The following is a 23031-nucleotide window of genomic DNA, read 5'->3' on the forward strand; positions in this document are numbered from 1 at the left end:
TGGGCATGCTTTAAAATTTATTTCTTTTCCAATTATATAGCATTACATCCTCACTGTGAAACAGTGGTGGTACCAGTTCACAACAACCAGGCCATGTAAAAAATTGAATTCACTACTTTCCTTTTTCTTTTCTGATTAATAACAGAGTTCGGCTGGGGATGGAGCTCAGTAATGGACCATTCATCTAGCATGGGCAAGGCCCTGGGTTCAATGCCAAGTGCCAAAATAAATAAATACATACATACATGTTTACATTCCAGGAATGGTGGTACATGCATATAATCTGAGCACTCTCGCAGCTGAGGCAGAGAGATCACCACTTCTAGCCCAGTCTGAGAAATTTGGCTACTTAATGAGACTCTGTGTCAAAAAGGGGGGGGGGGGAGAGGAACAAGAGATAGAGGGATGGGATGGAAGGGATGGGGGTGACAAAAATTAAGATGTGTCATGAACATGTACCAATTCCCCATGCTAAAGGCAATCATTATGTACTGTATCCATGTACTAACAATAAATGTTGGCTAGCTTAATATAAAACTACTTCATTTTAATCTGTATTTCAATCGTCACCAACGAGATGGAAGACTACACATATTTTCTAGCCAGATAGGTTCCCCGTTTTGTAAATTCCTACACTCTGCACTTTGGCCATCATCTAATGACTTCTTCGCTTTGCTCATCGCTGCCTACAAGAAGAGCCTCAGCCTACCACACTCACAGATGACGGCACGGCCAGTTAGAAGCCAGGCTGATGAATCCATCTTCCTCTACAGTATGGGACCAAAGCTGCTGGGCCTTGGATTTCTGCATCTCTAGCCCTCCTAAACATTCAGCGGATGGGTTAACTACCAGTCACAGCTGCAGCCTTTTGGTGCCAAATGTGTGGCATGCATTCTGCAGTTTATCTGCTTTTAAATATTTTTATGTGACTCTGCATCTCGCCTTGTTTTATCTTTGTGTTTTACTTTTTTTTCCTGCATCTAAATTATGGAAGTCTCCCCTAGCCGAGGGCTTGTTAAATATGCAATTCCATTTTCTGTTCATTTCCCCACTGTTTGCTGTTCTCCACTCCAATTTATTTCTCATGTTCTTAATGGAAGTCAGTCAGCTGGATGGGACCACCAGTGTCTCCTTGGAGCCACGTGCCTAGGTAAACAGTGCCCTTCGCCAGGGAGGGCGCCTGGGGAGGTGGCTCATGGCACTGCATGTTTTCTTGCATCTGCAGCCAGTTGGCCTTCTACAGAGAATAATTTTTAGCAGCAGACTGAGCTCCCCTCTGCCAAGGAGGATGTTGTAAACACTAGTCCTCTCCTCTCAGTATGGGGCTTCCTGCTAAATAAGTTAATTTTCCTCCCCCCACCTGAGAGGCAGGCCATGCAGAGTCTTTATTTACAAAGGTTAAACATTCCTTTAATTGGATTGCTGGCATTTAAGCCCCCACTCTCTCCCCTTTCTCTTTGTCCCTCTCATCCATACCTGGAGGAGAGCCTGAGAGAAATGCCAAGGGAAGGTTTCATTTTAATAAAGCAGAGATGAGGCATGTCCCTTTGGAGACTTATGTTACAGCACTGAGCCACCACAAACTAATGGATTGGATTGCAAAAGGTCCCCAGCCACTGGATTGTGGAGCCAAGGAAATGCGAGAACTTTCACGCAGACTAGGGGAGAGCAGGATTTGGAAAACATGTGGGTGGCCTGTTCTCAAAGCACTGTTTCCTTTCCTGAGAGCAAGGTCACTGTCAGATGTACATTTGTAGTCTGATTCTGAAAGCAGTCGTGTGGTCACACTTTAACACAGAAGACAGAGAGCACCACTTGTTCCCTGCTGGCCACTGTCTGGGTTATAACAACAAACACGCTACTGCTTTCCTGGGTCCCTACTCATAAATAATTCCTGAGTTTTTTCCCATTACTGACCCTCTCTGTGCCTCCTCTGTTTAGCTCGATCATTCTGGTAGTACGCAGAGGGAGTACATGATGATGCTGGCCAAAGAAAAGGTACAGAATAAGTCGAGATGTGGTACTTCCGCACTTCTGCTTGTAATGGTAAAGCTTAGTTGTCAGCTGGACTTAAGAGATTCCAGGAATGGCCATGGTTCACTGGGAGCTAGACACCTAAGTGTTTATATCACCATTGTGTTTGTAACTGAATGCGCTGTTGGGAAGTGGGACCCAGCTAGAAGTGGATTACTGGAAGCCACCTTTGGAAGGTATATCCCTAGCTGGAGTTCTTCTGCTGTGCTCTAATTGCTGTGAGGTGAGCATTTTTCCTCTACCAAGCCCTTGCACCATGGTTTTTCTGCTTTGGAGCCATAGGTTGAATCTTCTGAAATGATGAACCAAGTAAACCATTTCCTTCTTTAAACTGTGAGTGTTGGGTATTTTTTCCCCACTAATAGGAAAAAGTTGACCAATACAATATATAAGACTAGTACATTAGCTCAAAATGTCACAAGCTTAGATTCTTAAATTCCTTGCCTACATGCTAAAACTAAGAAGTAAAATGCTTTTGAACCAGATTTAGCTGTTTATTCCCTAAAATGAAGGACAAAGAACAATGCATGCAGATATGTTCTTCAAAGGAAAATTAAAACAAAACAAAAAAAATACCCATAGAAATCAAATATGCTCAATAAGTGCTTGCATGGGTAAGATGTGTTCCAGACACTTTCTAGGTAGATACACAATAGGCTCCACATGTTAGTGATCTAGAAATTAACCTTAATGGCTGCACGCTCCACATCCTCCCAATGGACCGAATGCTTCCTGAGGGCTTAATCTCTCTTATAATTGAAGTGTGTGTGTGTGTGTGTGTGTGTGTGTGTGTGTGTGTGTGTGTGTGTTTGCATGCTGCAGTCTTACCATCTGTACTTGTGACAAGTTTCCAGGTGACATTAGTGCTACTAGGGAAGATACACTTTGAAAATGATGGCACTAACTCATTTAAAACCCCACTAACTTTGTCTTGCTCACAAGGGGCTAATGCTACATGATTTTCTGCATTACTTAACTGCTTTCCTGTTGCTGATACCCAATACCCAATGCCCACAACTGAAAGAAAGATCCTATTTTAGTTCATAGTTTGAGGCCATGGTTGGCTGGCTCAACAGCAGAAACAGAACACTGTGAGAGCATGGTGGAGGGAAGCTGCTCATCCCATAACAGTCAAGAAATAGAGAGAAAAGTGAAGACCCAGGAACACCTTACCAGACCATCCCCAGCAACCAACTGTCAACCTGGATCCAGCTCCTAACAGCGTATTCAGCTACTGACTTCATCAGTGAATGAATCCACTGATGAGCACAGCACCCCCATGATCCAGTCGCCATTCACACACAGGATAATTTAAGGGTGCATCTTAAATCTAAGTCATAATAGGTACATCAGGACAATCCAGTGTCTCTAGAGTGATATGTCTGTGACAGGTCCCAGGGAAGTCTGCAAGGGTGTAGTGCGGCCCATGCCCATGTAAAAGCCACCAGCTTAATTATCTTTATTAAAAAGAACAGGAGGAAAAAGTTGTAGATCAACAACTGCGTATCAGGTAACTGCATTTGCTCTAGGAAAGCGACTATATCTGTACCAGTGGCTGTAATTAGAGCTTCTACTTCGTTTTTATGATAAGTAACAGGCATTCTGTGATATCCTTCCACTTCCTCTGAAGGCCTTAGGAATTAATTCAGTGGATGTACAAGAACCATCATCTTGCACCATTTGAATTTTGTATAATGGCAGCAATCTCTGTTATTTCCGAGAGCTTTGATATTACTCTTGTTTTACTGTCCTGGAAAGAATGGAAATTCCAAGGGCCTTCTTTTCTTTCTCCCTTTCACATTAACCTTCACTCCATGGATCAGGAAACCCATATAGGAATTCTGTAGTTATTTAGTGTAAATAACTAATTTAATTATTCATTCTAATTATTCACTCTAATGGAATAAAATTGTATGTTATTCCCTTGCCAAGATCTCATTATTACTATTTTACCTTATGATTTTGAACTTAATCATAAAAACAACCCAATGATAATGGGTAAAACTTGAACATTTTGCAAAAAAAGACTGTGAATAATGAGTTGTTCATGGAAAAGTAATGTTTTAAAGCCATAATAAGACACCATTGGGATAACTAAAATTGTAAAGATTGGCAACATTAAATATTGTTAAAATGTGAAGCAACTACTTCTTTTGGTGAGGATATATCCAACTTCGATAACTAGCATTTTTAAATAAAATTAGCATTTCTATATTCCAGGACCCCTCAGCAATCTCCTTTCTGTCTGCCACAAATAAAAGTGTAAGACCACTCAATGTCTATAAAATATTCATAACAGACTATTTCATAATAATAAAAACTTAGAATGACACAGACTTTTTGTGACAGAAAAAAATAAATAAATAAATAAACTCTGTCCCTGGAAACTCTACTGCTTTCCAAGATCGAAACACAAGTGTTCATGTTATTTTTAACATGAAAAATTGTCATAAAAATTGTGGTTTTCACACATTATTCAGCAATAAAAAATAACACTTGTGCCTATAAACTACAAAGATAAACATTAACATTACATTGAAAAATAAGATTGACATATTAGATTATATTCTGTATGATGTATAGCCAACCCTTGTTATCCAAGACTTACACACTTATGTATTTACTGACCTCAATGAAAAAATTACATCTATATTGAACACACATCAAGGTTATTATTATTCCAAAGCAATGCAGTATAACACTTACTTACAAAGCATATTCTTTGCATAAGGTGTTATAAGTAATCTAGGGGAGATGCAAAATACACAGGAAGGTGTGCGTATGTTATATGCAAATACTGTATCACTTTATATATATATAAGGGACTCGAGCATCTAAGAGTTATGGTATCCACAGGGGTTCCTGGAGTCACTCAGTCCAAGGGACGACCGTAGATGAAGTTCAAGAATTGGCAAAGCTAATCTACAGTGATGGAACTGTGGCAGGATTTGCCCTTGAATTGGAAGGAAAGCATAAAGAAATTCACTGAAGTGATAGTACTGTTCTATTATCTCAAGTGTTCATGAGACTGATAAATACAATGACAAAGTTCATTTAACTGAACTCATACTACATGTGCATTTCACTATGTGTAAATTTTGGCTGAATTTAAAAATAAAAGATTAACCCATTTACTGCTTTTGCACACGTTAGACACAAGTGGTCCCTCAAAGATGACACAGCCCTGGTGACACAGCCCACAGCCCTGGGCTCATGGTTTAGCTATGGCTTTGGTGTCTTTTCCTCCAGTTGATGGTGGAGTATGGCGTAGAGGTGTATGTCAGCCTGGGGAAGAGAGTAATACATGTGTGTTGCTGCTAGCCCATGGAGTATCAAGAACACACTCCTAATACATTGCCAGCCCCCCAAGGGCAGGTGGTCATGTTTGGGTTAGCTTTTGCAGATAATGCACACCACCTCTGCTCTCCCTGCCCTAACCACAGCCTGGTGCGTGGACCATTCAGGGCACTGATGACTCTCATCTTCAGCCTAGGGAGAGGATCAATGTACAAATAATATGTGGATATTACATGGCACTACAATTTATAGCAAAAAGAACAAAATAATCCTTTTGATCTCTGTTTCCTATTATCCTAGAATTTATCATTTCTATTTGTTTAAAGAGTATTATTCCACAGTTTAACTCAAAGAGGAGAGGCGATTCATCATTTGGCAGATGCTAGTATTTGCAACTCATATTTCAACCCACAAAAAATAGAGTGGTTTGTCTTATATGTAGAGTGAAAAAAATCACTCTTTATTAGGATCCAATATATTTATCTCTCAAATCACAGCAAAGTTATGCCTCTGGGCATGAAAGAAGTAGGGTGGACTTTTTCAATAAGCAGCTGAAAGAAGAGCATATAACAGTGTCTCTTGCATTTGATTATAGTGATCTAAAGGTAAGATCATATTAATGGAGTTATAATCTACCAATCATTTCCAGAAGATAAAGTGGCCAGTTGGAAATGCATCAAGCTCCTATATATTATGTGGCAAACCTAATTGCATATTAACCAATCCAAGATTTATGTAATTACTCTATCATTTTCTTGCTCTCCACTTTGAAGCTCTCTTTGCTAAGAGGAGATGACATAGACCACACTACTTAACAATTCTCTCATGGGAGGATGGGAGTGTAGCTCAGTGGCACAGTGCTTACTTAGCATGCACAAGACTCTGGTACCATCCTCAGCATAGCAAAAATAAAAAACTACAATTCAAAAAAATCATTCAATTTCATCATCTCTATGAATTTCTTTATTAGTAAAACAAATAAGAAGAGTCGGCTCACTTTTAAATCAAACATTAGTGAATCAACGTATTTCTCTTTCAAACCTTGAACACATATAATTCTTACATATATTCCATACTTATTCATTTTAACTATATAACTGAAGTATGCTTATATTTGGAAAAGAAAAAGAGAAATCAAAGAAGCAAAGTGAACAGAACCTTAAAACACCCTTTGTTCTCTGTGTCAGATTAACTACTCTTAATTATTTTGTGTTGATTTCTTTTAGGTACCTGAAACATTTTTAATTGATTGCCTCTATAGAAATTGTTTTGAAAAAAATTGTTTAGATACCGTTTTATTCCAAATTACTATATTCCAAATACTTTCCTCTATAAATGTTTCCTAAATCATTGTTTTAATGACTTTATAACTTACCCAGTTCTGTATTATTCATCTCGTTTAATTTTTGTGATGACATGAATAATGCTCAAATACATAGACCTATAAAGAAAGATTTGTATGTTGTTTGTTACTTCCTGAGAAGAATAATCTAGAAAAGGAAGTGTGGATCAATGTTAAAACATATTTTGGGGCTATTTTGCTGTACTATAAAATTTCACCCAGAAAGGTTGAGACAATTTGTTCCTCTGCCATTATGTTGGATTCCCCACACTGGTATCTTAGTAACATTGGGTATTGTTATGGTTAATTTTACAATCTTCTAAACAAATACAAGAGAAAGAGTATATCACTATCAGTACTTTATTTTGCATTCCTTTGATTATGAGTATTCCTTTTTATATGTTATAGAAAATCTAAGGGGAGGTGACTGAGGGGAATGATTTTGGTCATGTGCCCATTTACTGGGGCAGCCACTGAAGCCAAAAGGAAGGAACTCTACAATCAGTGAGATCTGGGCCTCAGGCCCACTTTTTGACCAGAAGTGGGGTTCTATAATTGGCCACCCTATTACAACCATACGTAATGGAATGGTGAAAGATTTTCAGAGGACAGAGTTGCTGTTAGTAAAAGAAAAGGGAAAGTAATTGATGGGCAGATTTTAAAACACCTGTCATTTGTGGACGAGGAGTAAAAATGAACACAATTAAATATGCGTGTAATAACTCCCCAAGAGAAATTTAATAATGTGTCACAAACACATACTAGCAAAAACTAAAAACAATAAAAAATCTCTCTCAAAAAATGTTAAAATATTTGCTTCTTATGTCTATTTGAGAACTTTATTTTGTTGAGTAATTTCATTACATTTATTTTCTATTTTGCATTATTATTTTTAATAAATAGTTGTATTCCCCAAGCTGCTATAAAACACCTTTGTCTTTTCTTTGTAAGAAATGCTGTATTTTCATATTCTTAATTAAAGAGGAAAGCTCAGAAGCAAGAAAAAAATCAGTTTTGGGCCTCACAAACAAATATAATATTTTGCTGTAGGAGAGGGAGATGGTGAATGACCCAGTGTAACTCAAAAAGAGAACTGACCTTGCATACATTTCTCAGGAAATCCAGGTTCCCAAAATTTCTCCAGAATTATTCCTGCACAGATCCCCAACAACTTCGTAGTTTCAGATCCCAAGTTACTTCTTTCTCTGGCTCTTTTTCACTCTCCTATAGAAATTTCTCTCTGTGGCTTTTAACCACCCTTTATTCCTTTTGTTTTTTTCCCTTGGCCTCTGTGAGATGGATCATTTCTGATTTTCCCGCCATCATTCCTGGACACTTTGCTCCATCACTGTAGTCACCTGGCTGTCCTCACTGTGTCTTTACACCATCTTCCCCTTTTTATAAAGACCAGTCATATTAGACTAAAGCTAAACAAGCACTTACATAAATTAAACACTCTAAAACTCTCAAGTATGTAAAAGTTATCCCAAATTCTTTTCGAGTTCATATGACTTGGGTAAATCCTTGATAAGACTGGCTTCATGTTGGTTTAGTAAAACAGCAATGTCTTCTGAGTCATGATGTACATTAATTAGCTTGACATAAGTGGAACAAAAGTTTTATGAATGGGCTTTTCAACCACAATTCTGTTGTTTAATGTCTGCCTAAAGACTATTCCTAAAATATCTATGGAAACTCGCATGTTTAGAGGAGCTAGGAAGTTGTGGGAAGTTTGCAGGAAATCTTATCTCAGGTGGTCAATGCTAACTAAGACTAAATGAATCTGTTTTTAAAGTTTTTTTTTTTAAGATGGGCTCGAGAATCAATACTGACACAAAAGTAGATTTTGAGTTTCTCTTTTTAAAAGGACAAAAAGTATTCTTGAAGTATCGATCTGCTCTTAATAACAGACTGTGTGAAGTTTTTCTTTACCTTTAGATTAATCCACCTTAAGAACAAAAATTCTGCTTTATTATTTTATTGTGCTTCATGTTGATTATTTAAGAGAAGTGAGTCTTCTCAATTTTAAGCAAACTAAAGCTTTTTTAAGAACTATTGTTACTTTTAATAATTTCAGTGTATCTTTGGTTACATAAATAACTATTACTCATAGTGACCTAGGATCCTATTTAGTTAGGAATTCAAACTTCTTGACATTTTTGACAACTTTGACTTCCCAAAATAAAATCCAAAATGAAACCTTTTTGATTACCAAGTGACATTTCCCCCCAAGGTCCCAGTATCAAACCCAGGGCCTCATGTATACAAGGCAAGTGGACTATCACTGTGTAGGGTCTCTGGGTGTTAAATTGACTAAGATTTCCAGAAGGCCCCAGGAAACATTTTTAAAATTAAAAATTAAAATTTGTATAAAGAGCTGAATGTTAAAAAATAAAATTAAAATTAAAAATTAAAATTAAATTAAAATTTGTATAAAGAGCTGAATGTTAAAAAATAATTTGGTTTACTTTACATAGTCAATTGCCTGAAAGATATTGTCAAATAAAAGATAGTCTAAATTTTCCTATGTTATTTTAGTGTAGGCAAATAATAATGTAAGATTTTTAAAGTTTTTAAAGTTTCTAGAAGGAAGTCACATTCTCACTCTCTGAAGTGTCCTGTTACTCTTTTACCTCATGTGGTAGAACAACAATACAATGTTATCTCTCAGGTATCCAGCTATTATTTTAAAACATTGCATCACAGAAACAACCATGTTTCCTTGTCAACAGACTTTAACCATGCCATTTTAAGTCTTTTGTTATTCACAGGTAGCTTTTATTTTACTCAATTCTTTTCCAAAAGCATTTTCAATCAGCTAAAGGCCAAAGTGCTTCATTTTCAGAACAAATCTGCTTTGGAGATCCATGGACAGGATTATGCCTGACACTCTGGGTTCTGGGATTTGATGGCATTGTTTGAGTAATTTTGATATAATCCATCTGACCTGAGTGAAGATTTTCAGGACTCTAATTGAGAAGCTGATGAGTTCACAATACTGTTGACTCTAGATTAAGCCAAAAAATTAATTACATCGGACTGAAAGAATTCCTAAACAATGATTATGATTTTTAATAATTTTTGTCCAAAACATCATAAGTTCCCTAAATTTTTGAGATAATGAAATCCATTCCCTCTCTCTTCAAGCTACCTAAAGCTCAGAACAATGCAATAGATCATACATTCTTTTTATTTTTATTTTAAAGACAGTAAAATTGAATACAACAGAACAGAACATAAGAAAGCAATGTAAAAGATACAGATTACAAAGCAAGACAATCAGAGATCTTCACTATCTATCATATTGTTTGTTTGCTTCCAAATAGTTGAACATATCTTCACATACAGAGAATTCACATGAAACAGTATAGTATAAAACTGATCTGAACAGGATGAGGAAGTGGTTCTAGGTCTTCAAGATCAGACAACAGGGAAGTCAACAATGGCTGTCATTGTGTGTCTCATTCCCTTCAAAATAGGTGTGCATACCTTCATGATGTTAAGATTAAATAAAACAAAATGGGCTAAAATCACTCTGAACAAAGAATAATAGTACTGCTGGATTTCACATCATGATGCTACGGGAACAGCACTGGGTACTATAGTGTCTCTTTTTCTTCCAAGTAGTTGTTCATTTCATCACGCATTATATGATCAGTTCTCATAAGTTGTTTATAGGTTCTATGCATGCATGAGTCTCTACATGTATTTCTATCCATTCCGTATTAGAGGGATAAACAAGACAAAACATATTCCTATAAAAACATGAAATGAAAAAGTCATATAAAACCACAGTATAAGGTGATCTAAAATGGTTACTGTGTTGTCTTCAATAGAATTGTCTATATCTTCAGGCACAGTATAATTGAATATAGCAGTACATAAAAATATTAATAAAAACAAAACATTGTTGACAGTGTAAAACTTCAAATGCAAGTAATAATCAATCCAGAATGGATGTCTTAGTGAACCTTGTCATCTTCAGTGTAGCTTCCTATACACTCAGACTTGATACTATCAGTTTGGTATTGACAAACTGTCAATACCAAACAGCAATCTAACAAACCAGATTCAACTAAGATCAGTCATGGTAAAACAGTATAAGTTATACAGGGCTCTAGATAAAGTTAATAGGAAATTAAAGATGATTACTGTACTATATCCTGTTATTTTGGGATAGCTGTCTGTGCCCTCAGATCTAGTGCAAGTAGACAAACTGGAACAGAACATAAGCTATCTAAAAAGAGTAGTGTGATTAATGTGGGTTTTAAATCCTGAAACACTATTAACAACACCCTCTGCCTTTTTTGTTTAGACTATTCCTCTCCTTTCACTCCCACAGGGAGCACTGTGCATTTTGGGTTCCACCAACTCCCTCAATTTTTATATTGAGGGAGCAACCTGCGATTTACGTAAGTGGTTCTGAACCTTCTCCCTCATGGACTTGATCTCAAGTTGTATTCCTTGACCTACAAAAGCCTGTCTTTCCACCCTATCTGTGGGTGCTGGGCTAGTTGCCGCTATTACTCTCTGGTTCCCTGTCACAGAGACCGTTGTTTTCTCATATTTGATTTTTGGTCTATAAACCCTTTTTCAAGTTAATTATATTTCCTATACAGAGCATCTTGGTGGACCCTACCTCCTGATCTACTCTGCCTGTGTTTCTTTCTTTCTTTCTTTTTTTTAGTGTGTCAAGGCTATCTATATTAGAGATTATAGCCAACCTTCTCTGCCTCATCTCTGCTATGCTATTTTTCTGCCATTAGTTGTCTGGTTTTCTCCTTCATTCCACTGTCTGCCCCATTTATTGAGGCCTCTCTGCCACTGTTCCTGAAATCCTGGGATATTTTTTCTCTCTCTATAATGCCCTTCAGTATTCTCTGTAGAGTTGGATCAGTGGGCGTGAATTCCCCCAGTTCCTCTTTGTCTTGGAAGCATCTTGATTCTCCATTAATTTCTAGAGACTGTTTTTTAGGGTACATCAATTTGGGCTGGAGGTTATTTTCTTTCCAGGTTTGGAATGCTTCAAGCTCTTTTTGATTTGATGGTCTGTGTCGAGAAGCCTGCCATGATTTTGATGGGTTCTTCTTTATAGGCAATCTGTTTCTTTTCTCTGATGGCTTTTAATATTCTGTTCTTATATTGTATTTCTAAGATTTTGATTATTATATGTCTGGATGTGGCTCTATTTTGGCTGTAGTGGCTGGAATTCTGTATGCCTCATACATCTGAATATCACTTCCTTTTCCTACGCTTGAGAAGATTTCCTTAATTATTTCTGGAAATAACCTTTGTATTTCCTTTGTTTTTACCCCTGATTCTTCATTCACATTATAAATCCTCTTGTCATCTCATAACCTTTGTACTGTTACTGCCTGTTTCCTTGTTGTTTTTAAGAAATCTTTCCTTTCTTGATTACACATTGTAAACCTGTCTTCAAGTTTTGATAGTCTATCCTTAGTTTCTTTCAAGCAGTTTTGCCAAATTTCAATGGAGTTTTTAATTTCCTGGTAATGTCTTTGAATCTACTTCATGTATTCTAGGTTTCTTTATATTCTTCATTGAATGTTTCTCTCCTTTTTTTGTGTTCCTCCATTCTTTCATCTGTGTCTTCTTGAGAGGTGCTTAGTGTTTCTTTTATTAATCTACTTATATCTTGCTTTACTTGATTAAATATTTCACTTTTGAGCTCATCTATGAGATCCCAAAGATATCTCTTTATGTCCATTGACGCTGTGTCTGTTTACATGTTTGCTGCCCTCGGTCACTTTTGTATTTATCTCTCCTGGATCAATGTTCTCAGGGCTGGGGCCTGGGAGATTTTTGGATTTCTTTCTCTTGTCATGTTTTCTGTTTTTTCTATACAGGTGTATAGAGGAGGTCCCACCCTTTTTCCTTGTTGGTTTTAGTTGTTCTGAAGCATGCTAGCTGGGGATTTCTGCCTTCTCCAGTTTGATGTTGGTCACTGAGGTACAAACAGGGGCAGCATATGCTGGCCTCTCCCCTTGAGGTCAATCAACCTCCCCTTGACGTCAATCAACCTTCATTGCATTAGTGTGTGCCACATATACGGAACTGGTTTGGGATGACTTACTGGGTCTTGGCAAGGAGTGTGACCCAGGTCAAGCAGATACCACCGATCTGGTCTGGGAAGGGAACAATGGACTGAAGTCACTGCTGTTCCTTGTTCCTGCCCATCCTGCCTGATTCAAACATGTTGTCCAGTTGGTCACCCCTTTCCTGTGGAAGGGTCTTATTCCCAGCACTCACTGAGGGTCAGTGCAGGTCCCTTTCTGGCTCTGTTCTCAGTTGGGCTTGTCAACCTCCAACTTCAGCACAACTGCAGCTCCAGCAAGTTGCAGTGGTAGGAGTTCAGATGGCTCCAGCAAGTTGCAGCAGCATGAGTTTGAATGCTCCAAGGAGAGCACCATGGCCGCTAACCTTAGCTGCTCCAATGGTAGCCCAAGGACTGCGTATTTGACTAGCTCTTTTTCCTTTAGTGTCTTCCTGGTTTGGGAGAATCCATGTCCCTCTGCCTGAATCTCTCCATGATATTTTCCTCTGACATCTGAGTTATCTGTCTCAAGGAGCCTCTGTATTCTACTGCTTATCAATTCACCATCTTTAGCTCCCCCTTACTTTAAAAAAATAGATGAAACACTAATGTTTTACTCTTTGTCAGATCATTCCAAAATTCAAATACTCATTGAATATTCTCATTTTCATTGCAGTATAATTATTTACAGAAGTTCCATAAGCATCTACCCTCTTTGTAACAAAATAATTAGAAACATGTATTATAGGCAAGTCTTTGGACAACATATTGGGAAATAATGTGCATAGAATCAGATATTATGAGATAAATTTAAGGATTTAAGGTTGACTTAATGGAGCAGGGGTGGCAAATTCTTCCTTGGAAAATAGGTTCACAAAGTTCCTAGTTTTGTAGGTGACAATGAAAGTCATTTCCTGGAAGGTTCAGGAAACTTAGGTTATTTTGTGGACCTGAAAAAGAATACACTTAATTCTATATGTACTTCAAAGTAAGCCCAGGGGTGAGTCATTAGCTTGTTTTTCTTACTCCAAGGAGACTTTAAAAGTCTAAGCTGAAATTCTTTATGAAAATTATATCAAAGAAAAAATTTATATTGTCAATGACTACTCTCACTGCCTTATGAAGACAATTAGGCTACAAATAATGAGATCAAACTCACTGTATTAACAAGGGTATTCTTACTTTGGTTATGGAGGAAGGGATATATTTTAATGGAAAATTATAGCACAATGTTATGGATTATCAGATTCTGACACTGTCATTGGTTCTGACATTTTCTTGTCTACGTGGAAGTTGGAGTAGGTCCTGCCAGTCATTTTGCACATTTTATAGGTTTTCCATAAATAAATTCTCAATTTTAAAATTCCTCCAACCTCTGGCCACAGCTTTCCAAATTTGTGACTTTAGGTTTTTTCCCATTTTTCTAGCTTACAATTTCCAAGAGCTAAAATATGACTGCCCTTGTTCTAATTTGGATTCTAGCATATATTCTAGGTGACCTTCCCCCTATGCCTGAAGAAGCTCTGTGAAGTGAATATTGACCATGTGACATGAACTTCAAGAGGTCCACACCAATGGATGGTGCCTGGGTGACCTTCATGCCTAGAGTTACTGCTGTGTGCTGCTGTGTACTATTGTGTGCTGCTCAGGAGGTGCATTGGATTGAGGCTTCCAAAATTTGCTCCAGGAATTAACCATGACTGGACAATCTCACTGAAAAAGTCCCCGTCATTCCACGGCTGATGGTTTGTTTTACATAGAAAATATCCTGCACTACCAAGTCCCAACAGAGGATTTAGCTTATCCTTAATGAATAAAAGGTATCCCCCAAAAGAAATGAATTTGGATTGTTCAGAAGAAAGAAAAATGTTCCTTTTTTCCTTAAACAAGAGGGGAGCCCGATGAAGACTCTCCTTGAGCAGACTTTAGTTTGATTCCTCTGAGCCCTTGTGCTGATGAGGCCCTAGCCTTGGACGCTACATTGATCCTCCCCTGTCTGGTATGTCTTGCCCACTCTTAGGCAGAATTCTGCTAAGTTAGGTTCACAAATATTCTGCCCCATTGATATCTGATCATCCTTGATATTTGATCATGTTTATTATTCTCCACCTTTGATGTATTAGTCCTTAATATGCCTTTAACAAGAATACCATTTTGTTAGATCAGCAGGAATTCTCCAATCCTTACTATCTCACTTCTTAAAAATTTTCCATCGACTAACTTCTACCCTGCTCCCTGGGACTAAATCCCACTTATCTCTGTATTCAGAGTTAAGCTTGGTCTCTGTTGTAGTAGTCTTGGATAAAGCCTTCCTTAACATTTTAACAAGAACCAAAGACAATTTCTTTGTAACAAAAGCAGCCACAACAGTTAATACATTGTCATTTCATTTGATGTTTGTTTCTTTGTTTCATTTTGTTGGTATTATGCACACAAAATGAACATCTTGCCCAAAATAGTATCCAATGGAAAAATACAATAGCTAAAAATTCTATAGCAAATAGGCCTACTGAACTGTGGGCTATCAAATATGGGCAGGCAATCAAGATGCCAATTTTATTCCCCTTTAAAAAGCAACAAAGTCATTTCTATCCATCCTTGATTGTTTCCTTTAATAGGATACTGGAAGCTTAGGCTTAAGTTACATTTCCCAGAAGGCAGGAGAAGCCCAACATCATCACAATGGTCCCATGTGGCCTCTGCTCTCGAGACATGAACTGCAGACCCAGGTACTCTACTGCCAGAACTGTGTCAACAGTGCAACATCAACTTGTGGTGTTATTTGTGTTGTCCTGCGTGTTTCCCCATAACAATCTGCCTTCAAACAAATAGAACATCATGCTTGTCTTCAGAAACATTGAAGAGACGAGGAGCTGGAGAGTCTGTTTCTCACTGGCATGGAGGTAAAGGGAGCCCAAGAAATGAGCAAGTATGGCAACTGCTAAGGAAGAGCAGAGTAAAACAAATCCCTAAACAAATCCCTGGCATCTGAGGCTAAGGGTTAAGGGCGAGAATAAAGAGAGGGCTACTCTCATTCCACAGAAACCTGTGAGAAACAATCAAGAAGTCTTCTCTTCAACTTAAAATATCTACAACGAGCATCTCCAAGGTGATTGGGCAGCCAGAATCAAGGAAAAGATAGATTTTTTTCAGTTCTAGTCGGACATTACAAGGTGGTTTGGAAGGGACTACGAAATACATGCAGGTGCTTGTGGAGGTACGTGATTGCTCTCTCCTGTGCCCACTACTTTACCAAACAGGTCACAAGGACAGTCCACGTGGAATGGTGTAAGAAGGCTGCAAGACCCAGTAAACCAAAACTTAGGCAGTTGCATGGTCACCCTCCTCCTTGTGAACCAGGGTGGTTTGGGCAGCACACGTACAATGGATGGGTCCTATTTAAATGGTTTTAATAAATAAGCAAATTTATCATCATGCTCAAAAATCAATTTGAAAGTATAACCAGTAGCTCGGTAAAAAATGAAGGACCCAGGACCTTCCTGTCTCTCCACTCAGCCTTATCACCATTCCAAAACCAGAGAAGACAAACTGGCTGGATTAGGGGAGGGGTGAGCAGAGGCTGCTCATCAGGCTACACATAGAAAGATCTTGAGATACAGCAGCAGTGTAGCCCTCAGAGTTGTTGAAAGCTACAGTCAACATGGTAGAGAGAAATCCTACCCCAGATGGACATGGCTATATTTTGAATGTAAAATGCTGGCCATAGACCCATGCGTTAAAGGCCTGATCCACAGCCCATTGTACTATGGGGAAGTTCTGGAATCTTTAGGAGATTCAAAGAGGCAGAGTGTAAGGAAGTGAGGTCACACTGGAGGAGAGCCCTTCAAAGCCCTATGAGATCCCATGTCCTTTATCACAGACTGATCAGGCCTGCAACCTCCCAGAGGAGTGAGCTGCAAAAGCTTAAATAAAAGAGATGAGTGATATGATTTTGGAGCTCCAGGAAGATCAAAACCCTCTGACAGAATTTGAGATTCTCTGGAGGCTTAGACAAAGAACTTCTCTAGGTGGCCTGTTTTTATTTGGTTTTCAAATAATGGAGAAGGTGAGAGTTGAAAACCATTGGAAACTGAGCAGGACCTTGAGAGTAGTTCAAGGACTTCTCCAAGTAACAGACTGTTAATTTAGGAGAACTATCTTATATTAATTCAGGAGAAGTATCCTAGGAGAAAGTCTCCAGGTTGCCTTTCACTACAGGAGTGCAATGCCTGCAGTTACAGTCTTTATTTAGTTATTGTGGTGGGAGTCAGGCATCCTCAACTGTGACCTTATCCTGTCCTTTGAGGCCTCAGGGCATCACAGACCACTACAGGCCTGAGCCAGGACCAGTGACTCATATAGTTTCACTTACTATGAGTCTGCTGTCTCCAGACAGAGTGGTAGGCCTTGGACAGACTCACAAGTAAATACACAAAGCCAACTGGTTAATTTTAAATCCTGCTCAGAGCCACTTATTTATGGTCTCTACCACTCCTTTCCACTCTGTCTTCACTTCCTTACCTTGAGATGGGCACCAACCTCTACCATGAGCTCCCATCATGATAAGCTATGCCACCATTGACCAACAAGACCAATTGATCATAGCTTGAAAGTTCTGAAATCATGCACCAAAATTAACCATTTTTCCTTAAACAAGTTGATTTATCTCAAGTAATTGTCACAGTGACGCAAAGTTAGTTAACATGGATGCCAAGTTTGAAAATAAACCATCTCAAATCTGAAGGAATTTATTGAGGGCTTAACCATAAATGGGCAGTGAAGTCCACAGCCAAGGGTAGGATAAAATAAAGTGAGGGATGAAGAGACACATGGTAAAATCAAGTCGAGATGCTAAAGAAATTCCAGTCATGTCTCTTGTGCTAGAAGAGGAACAGCACTGAACCTAGATTATTATAATCAGGAGGAAGAACTTCTTCGATGATGTTTTGAGGTAGTGAAGTTCTTTATCTTTGTCTCTTTGCCTTGTAGAAAAATAATTTTATTGTTACTTTTTACTTTCCATATATATATATATATATGATATGTATTTATAATACATAATCATATTCATCTTGGAGCTTCAGTACATGTATTGCATGTTGATCTTTCTTAGCTCCTCTTCCCCTCACACTCCTCTCCTCTCCCCCACTCCCTGGTCCCTTCTTATCTCTACCTTCTTCTTGTTTCCCCCATATCTTTATTTCACTCTTTAAATTATTTATATTTTGAATTGTTCATATAAGAGAAATCATGCAATATTTAACCTTCTGGATCTGATTTGTTTTACTTAAGGTATAGTCTCAAAGTACAGCTATTGTCCTACGAATGACTCAAACCTGTCCTCTTTTATGGCTAAGTAGTTGTCTTTTCCTTAATAAGATGACTTATGAGTGAAATGATGGCCACTTTGTTCCCTCCACAAATGGATGCTCCAGGCCCATCTCTGGGACTTTACTGGATCCTCATAGCAGAAGCAGAGATGCTACAGGTTCTCTTATCTCTGGTCCTCCACCATGTAGTCAGCACTGAATTAGCAAAGCACTCAGCTTCATCCTTTCCAAAGTCTGGGTGCTTCTTCCTCTTCACATTGTATCTCTGCTTTGTTCTTACTTCTCTTTGACTACTCAACTCCCATATTCTGAATCTATGTCCCATTCTTGGACATGCATATCCCTTGTGAAATGATGAAAATTTTCCATCTTTTGACCCGCTCATGTGGGAAGGAAGACAATCAACTTTTCTTACTTATTAAAAAAATTAAATGTTACTAAGGTCGTCTCAATTGTACAGAGAAGCACATTTTACTTCTTCTGAAATGGCATTTAGCAGAAATGCTGGAACAGGTCTGATTCATCCAGGATGTTGCAAAGAAGCAGCCAGATGATACATGCTTTTGGTGAATATTTTGTTCCCTTCTGAAAATAGAGACCAGCTTTGGAAACCCCATACTCTTCCCTCTAGGGCACAGCTACATTCTGCACAGTTCCACCTGCCCCCTTCAGCAGTTATTCTCAGCTTTTAAAAAAGAAACAAAGAGCACAAGGACCAATTCCTGCTTGCTGTGGGTTTTGTTCTTTTAGAGTAAATGTTTCATATATATTCTTGAATACTAGGGGTTTGGGGAATGTAATTTAAAAATCAGAAAGCACATATAATTACTTTTTTTAAAAAGTAAATGAATTTCAGGGTACAAGACCCTTTCCAAGGGGAGGGGTGTTGTTCTACCCTCAGTTGACTACTGTCAGCACTGGGTAAGTAAGAAAAGGTATTCATCTCCCACTACATGACATTTCCTGGAATTGCCTGGATAGTAGAATCCAGCTTTTTTCTCCTGTATTCAATAGATTGCATCTCACCTCACCTCCAACTGCAGGAATAATTTGCTATTTCAGTTCCATCTGTAAGAAAGAGTAATTATACGCATCAAAGTGGGGAAGTTGCAAGCTCATGTGGGGTTCATAAAACACTGTGAGAATGTGCTGGGGAAAATCTTAACTAGGTGACTCTTATGGAGCTCCAGGTAGGAAGCTAGCCTCACTACAGGGGTAACAAATGTCTTAGCTAGTGTTCCCTAGCTGTGACAAAAATATCTCAGAAAATTGACTTTTTAAAGTGTGGAAGATTTATTTTGGCTCTTTGTTACAGTCTATGTTCAATTGGTGAGAAAAAGCTATCATGCCAAGGCAGCATGTGCTGGAGCAAAGGAAAGAGAGACAAGCAGGAATGAGAAATGAGATATAATCCCTAAGAGCATGCCACCAAAGGCACTCCTTTCAACTGTGCCCACATTCTAAATTCCCATTACCTCCTAATAGCACATCACATTATGAACACATTAGTGGGAAAAATCCATTGGCACAAGCTCTTAAGATCCAAGCAGTTTCTAACTCCCTCCCACTTCTAGGTATTGTTCAGAAGGTATCCTCTGCCTTCCACAATCAGCCATGGGGTGGAAGTTACCTTTCAGATCTAAACCATGGAAATTGTCTGGACTGGCAAAGCAAGCTGTCTTAAAAGCCATGTCCAGAGTTTCCTGGCCCAAGGCAAGCCAGGAAATAGTTAATACATCCATCAAGGCAGAGATGCTTATTGGGGACCCAGCCAGGACCCCTAATGTCCCAAAAGAGAATACAATGAAGGCTTAAACAAGTGAGAAAAGTAGTACAATTTTAGGACTCCAGGAGGATCAAAACTCACTTGCAAAGTTCAAGACTCGGGGGCTATGACAAGGGATGGTTCTGGGCAGCCCGTATTTATTTAGTTTTCAAACAAGGAAGGTATTACAGTGGAAAACCACAGGAAACCAAGCAGGATCTTGGGAATGGTTCAAGGACTTTTCCAAGTAACATATTATGTTAATTTAGGAGAAGCATCTCAGGAGAGTCTCCAGGTTGCATTTCATTCCTATAGTGAAATGTCTGCAGCTACAGTCTTTATTTAGTTAATTGGAGTTGGAACCAAGTGACCTCAGTCATAGCCTTATCCTGCCCTTTGAGGCATCTCTTTGTTCTCAGGCCAGCCATACTCCAGACATGCCACCACCATGCAAGTGTGTTCAAATTCCAGCTTCAATGGCTCCCAACAGATGACCAAAACTAAGATGAGAAGATTGTTTATCATCTTCTCATGTGACAAACTAGAGGGAAATGGGCACAATGAGATATATCAAGGGTTGGAATATGACTGCTGTGGAATTGTGTCCCCCTCAAAATGTGTTGGAGTTCTAACTCCCAGTGCCACAGAATATGACATGTTTTGAGCTAAGGTCTTTAGAGGCAATAAAGATAAAAATGAGAAGTAATAACATCTGTGTGTAGGAAAATGTCCTACATGTATAGCATCCATATGTTTGTATGTAAACAGATAGATAGATGTAAATGGAGACTTTACAACTCTCCTACTCAGAGTTCAGCCAGAAACTGGACAAACACAGTAATATAAAACTCAGTGGTTTACATAAAATTGGTAACACTCAACTTTGTCTTCCTGATTTATTCAAATTATTATTGTGACAGATGGAATAAGGTAAATTTATATACACAATAAGAGGATTATATCTCATGACCAATATTTCAGGAGGAGACTTTCCCTGACACATAATTACCTGGGAAGATTCCTAAACGTTTTGAGATCCTTAGACAGAAACTAGCATAGCATATGGAAGCAGTCAGGGTTGATCACATTTGGGGTTCAATAAAACATTGACAGGATAGAGGTCCAGAGCTCCATGCATGGAGGAACTGAGGAGTTGAGGGGCTAGAGTGGGAAAGGGTGGGCCTGGTTGGGAGCCAGGAGAACAGAGAGAGCGGTACATTGAAAAGAGGGACATGTCAAAATGTTAAAGGCAGCTGAAGTGGGTATTGAGGTGGAAAAAGAAATAAGGAAGAACAAAAGGATGGTAAGGGAAGTCAATTTGGGGAGACATTAAATTTCTCAAAGAAGCCATGGGAACCTTAAATTATTCATAGTAAATCCAGGCCAATGATCATGGAAGCAGGTGAATAACGCCATAGGGGTATCTTTCTACTGTGGCTTGAATGTGTCCTCTGTAAGTTTATGTGCTGGAAACTGAATCTTCAAATTAAATGTTAATGACATTTGGAGGTAGAGTCTTTGACAGGTAATTAGGTTTAGATGAGGTATGAAGGTAGAGTTCCCATGGGGACATTAATCACTTTATAAAAAGGAGATACCCAAGTTAGCACACTTGCTCTGTCTCTGTATGATATACTTCCAACCATGCTGTGATGCCACCAGATGCCTGTACTATGCTCTTGGACTTCTCAGTCTACAGAACCACAAACCGTATAAACAGTGATTCTTTATAAATTATTAAGTCTCATAAATTGTCATAGCAACAGAAAACAGACTAAGACACCTTCACATGCTGTTTCCCCAACACCAGTACAGATGTCACCTTTAATGCCATAAGATCAGGATAGAATTTATAAAGGGCTTTGCCTCAAGAACTTCACTAGAAATCTTGATTTTTATGAAAGTCCCTTGAATAGGTCTTCTTAATCTCTTCAGTCATCAGAGGCTGTTAAATAGATGGACTATGTTGTCAATAAGTAATATTAGGAGTTGAGTAGACAAGTGTGGGAGGCACCTTGTATATTTCTGCAAGCATCCCAATGCTTCTTTTACCTCTGGTTCAGTTCCTTTGAGCCTCATCTTACCCATTCTTGTTGTTTTTCTTTCATAATGTCTAAAACCCGGTACCATATTCAGTCAACTGCCTACCAGATTCTCTTAAAAGTATATAACTGTTCTAAAACCATTGTTTTTTAAAAGCCTCTTTAAAACATGACATTTATTAACCATTATATTAAGATAATCTATAAAGTTATCCCCAATATAGATGTTACCCTTTGATTTAAATTTCAACTTGAGTAAACTAGGCAAGGAGCATTAAAAGCAGAATGGTTTTTAGGACCCGCTGGGTAATGCTAGAATTTGTGGCATGCTAAACATCCACACAGCATATGCAAGCCAGTCTTGGTTAATCACATTTGGGGCCCAATTAAACTTTTCTGACTCACTCCCGTTGCTACCTGGGCCCCAGCAAAGGGAGCTCAGCGGGTAAAATTGCCGAAGGCAGGAGGAAACCAGCACAGGCTGGCGAGCACAGCTTTGTTGCTCATTAAGTGGGCTCTTTGCAGATTCCAAAGGACAAGGAAGAACCAGGCCAGCCAAAGTCCAAGGAGGGGAGATTAAAGGCCCTGAATTGGCTCTTCACTTTGCTCCCCCCCCCCAGGACCTAGAATTCACCTCACACTTGCCTGTTGTTATGGCTTATATCTAGATGACTCCCCAAAGCCATCTTTGCAGAGGTAGCTTAATCTAGTGTGTGGGATGCTAGGATTAGGGGTGTGTGGTACTGAATCAATTCACTGATTGATTTAGCACAATTCTGGGTGTGGAAGGTGGAAGACCCTCTCTTTGGTGCCACCCAAAAAGCTTGTGGTCTCCATGGGATAAAGGAGACAGGCAGGCTGCCTTCACTGATTCTGCTTCCTGCCTGCCATGGGTATGAGCTGTTTCTCCACCACCAAATCCTCTGCCATGCAGCCCTGTTCTTGGAGCCAGCTGACTACGGACTGACACCCTTACTAACTGTGCACCAAAATAAACCTTTGTTCTTTTAATTCTGGATGTCAGATATTTTGTTCCAGTAACAAAACCAGACACCTGTGAAGGGTGTTAGGTGCCCACGCCTGGCTGGGAAGGCAAGCTCTGCAGGATGGATGCATTGTGACAGGGAATGGCTTGAGGTCTATTGGCGATGGTACCATTCTCCTGT

This window comes from Cavia porcellus, unplaced genomic scaffold (assembly GCF_034190915.1).
Source record: "Cavia porcellus strain 051 isolate PalLab524CR breed Dunkin Hartley unplaced genomic scaffold, mCavPor4.1 scaffold_23, whole genome shotgun sequence".
NCBI lineage: Eukaryota > Metazoa > Chordata > Mammalia > Rodentia > Caviidae > Cavia > Cavia porcellus.